General features: G+C 45.2%; 1 long non-coding RNA gene across 1 annotated transcript; it reads right to left on the reverse strand.

The window, feature by feature from the left end:
• Positions 1-370: 370 nt before the first annotated feature.
• Positions 371-2549, reverse strand: LOC135912976 (uncharacterized). The gene is made up of 2 exons (XR_010567850.2): positions 2320-2549; positions 371-711 (listed from the first exon to the last, which is right to left on the reverse strand). It is a non-coding gene; the product is annotated as an uncharacterized lncRNA (long non-coding RNA).
• Between the last annotated feature and the right edge of the window lie 768 nt (positions 2550-3317).

Below are 3317 nucleotides of genomic sequence, written 5' to 3' on the forward strand. Positions count from 1 at the left end.
TAAATATATAATTTATTACTCTCAGTGGCCTACTGAAGAAGCAGTATGCTGCAAGCGGAGTCGAGTTGTGACTTCTATGGTCTAAAAAAATTGGAATTCATTACTCCAAAAGCCGAATAGGAAGTTTTAAATATTTTAGATAATAAATTTAATATCAAGTCGTTCCTTTGAAGCGCTGCTTATTCCTCATGACTCCGCTACAAGAATTTCACGAACCTTGCAATGTTTTCTGATGCCTGCGCTAGAAATGGTGTTGTAGTTCTAAACGATGCCAGCAAGCCAGATGAAATGAGGGTGAACTTTGATTGTTACATCAACCGCACTGGTGACAGTGAGTCGCGGAACAGAAAACAATCGCAAAAACAACTGGTGCTGCCGATTTCCGTGCTTTATTCCAGATGCGCTGCTACACCGTGCTCGAGAGGCGTCAGCGATCAGTAATGTTTCTTGTCGAGGTCGTGTGCATGCTTTCCAGGGGATGCAGTGGCGTTGTCGGAGTTCGCATTGTAGGGGCGATTGGCGTTCGCGTTCGCATTGGAGCCTGCGTTACTATTGGCGCTGTTGTCGTTGTCATAGGCTAAAGCGCTGTGACAGAGCTGGAAAGCTACGAACGCGACCACAAAAAGGCAGGCGGCGTAGCGAAAGCCACTGGATTTCTTCTGGCACGAACTCATTCCAGACATGGCGAAGGCTGCTTGGAATGTCTTGCTTCTGCAAAAACAGCGAAACGTGTAGGAGCAAGTGATGTCAAAAACGAGGTGTTTGCTTAGACGTGCAACTGAACATTAGGAAATTACATCGCAGGAAGACAACGCCAACATAGTTGGGCTTACGATCACAGAAGGAAGCTATTTAGTGAGTCTTCCGCAGGTTTACTTGGTTTACCACGTCTAACATGCTAGTCCACATGGGAAAGATGACAAGTTAATATATTCGCACAGTGTGCGTGACAGATAAACAATATTCGTAATAAAAAAAACAACGTGCAACATACAAGCTGAACTACGCTATGATCAGTTTCTCTCAGAAAAGGTAAAATGGCTGCGTAATGTATATAGACGCAGAGGCGGCGTTAGTCCATAGACAGAGTACATGTAGTCGCTCACAGTATAATAGCCTCTTATGCGTATTCAGTGCATCAAACACAAGCATTTTTATTGACCCTTGATATAAAACATCAAAGAATCGCATACAGTGTCGCAGTCAGTTTAGTTGGGATTGAGCGGGTTATAAACAAAGCTGCAATAAAGCCATGGAACCCTCCTTGACCTCTAGAAGCGGAGCGCTGGAAAAATGGCCTCGGTAGGGATGGAATAGGTTGAAAACAGCAGATTCTAGGCATTTACCCGAGAGCTGGAACCGGCAAGCGCTCGGCCTTCCGCTGCTGGCACGACCTTTATACGCAGGCGTACTATAAGCGCACTGAGTTTGCTGCTTGGCTGTTGTGTGTGTGCACTGGCCTGAATGAAACGGGCCGTAAACGTGAAGTTAGCGTTTTCTAACGTTTCACTGGGTGCTCAATGACGTCATCTGTTTCCCGTCGGTCTCTCGTCGGGCACCCATTGGAGATGCGATTCCGGTAACACCTCTGGTGGCGCTCCTAATTACGGAAGCGTTGTGAGATGCCTGGTAGCGGCCAGGGCGCAGTTCGTTCTGGCAGGCAGCAGTTGCCTGGCGTGGCGCGTCGTGCCAAGATGTCGCAACCGCGCACAGTTGGAGAGGAAACCGAGAACAGCACTGAGCCTTGCTGTCGCCCTCCATGCTTCGACCTTCAGGCGAAACTGCTCGAGTTGTTTCATGCCACCAAAGTTTCCAGAAAAGTACTCCCTTCTCAAGTAAGCAGTGAGGTTAGCGAGACTCTCACTTTGGAAAATAACTGGGCACAATGGAGAATCGAAGAAAAATAAGAACTCTCGAATATCCGGCTACGGCACCCATACCATTACAAATAGTGCAACAATGCGAGCGAGAGAGAGAGATAGAGAGATTGAGCTAATTAGCCTACTAGGTAGTTAGCTAAGGTCTTCCAAAGGATATTCTGTCCCTTGGGAGGTGCAGAGCGTACTTGCAGCCTTCCCTTGGGCTCGTCATAAAATATATAAAAGAAGCTGCTGCTTTTGTCGGAAGTAACTTGCTTCTTCGGAACCAGAGGGCTCGCAAACAGATAGGAATACGCCGCATTAAATGATATAGTCATTTTTAAACCCTTTGCAATAGATTTAAAATTCTAAACGTTTCTACTGATCAATAACACGCACTTAGGGCGCAGGCAGGATTGCCTTTTCTTAGGCGGAGGTGCGGCTTCGCTGGTGAACTTACCCGAGCAGAGTGACCGGTCAGCTTTCTAGCTTAGGCGACGTGTCAAACACGGGCTTCAACTGGCACCTTATATATACTCCTAATGCTTGGGCATTACTTTCAAATTATTGGCTGGCCAGTATTCTTCGACAATAAATGCGATTTTCATCAAACACAAAGCGTTCCTTGTTGCTCGAATTATAAAAGCCGCAGTGAGTGTTGTGGCAGGAGAAAATGAACACACGCAGCTTCCTTTGTTATAAATGCCGCAGGCAAATGCGAGAATTTAATTGCGTTTGCCAAGGCGTATTGTTCATGTAAGAGCTTAATGTTAGTTCACGAGCTTTATTCTAACAATAATCGATCGCACTTTGAAGGCGACTCAACAAGCCCCAAAGCTCTCGTTAAAATAAGGAATGCTCTAATTTAAAACGAAAAAAAGAGAATAAACCGTGTTCGCAATTGTAAGGCTAGCTTTTAAGTGAGGCATCTTACGAAACCCACGGCGATATATTCGTTTTCAAAGCAGCGTCTGAAAACACAGCTTACGTGTACTATGACAGGAAAACTGTATGCACGGCTCGTGTAATGCAACCATGTGCATGACGCAAGCCCTACCATGTGCAGCTAACCCTTCCTGTTGATTTAAACGATGATCGTTGCCGCCGTTAGTTGGGAAAAAGTGTAGTGCAGAGAAGTGCACTTGCAAATTAGAAATATGGTCTGTTATTTTCCCGTCGATGGCCGAAGCGTGAGCGTTAAAAGAATGAAGGTTTCTTAATCCCAGAACCAACCCACAAACGTGAAAAATTCTGTGCACAATTGAATTTTTTTATTTGATTAGGTAAAGCGTATCACTACCTGGCACATAGCGGACATCAATTACATGCCTGTATACACGCTACACCGTTTCACCACGTTTACTTAATAAAGACGATAAAAAAGGCAAGAAACACTGCGAGCAAGCTAAATACTACCGGTAGTTATGTTCTGTGACAGCATCTAACGTTACATATTTA

This window comes from Dermacentor albipictus, chromosome 8 (genome assembly GCF_038994185.2).
Source record: "Dermacentor albipictus isolate Rhodes 1998 colony chromosome 8, USDA_Dalb.pri_finalv2, whole genome shotgun sequence".
NCBI lineage: Eukaryota > Metazoa > Arthropoda > Arachnida > Ixodida > Ixodidae > Dermacentor > Dermacentor albipictus.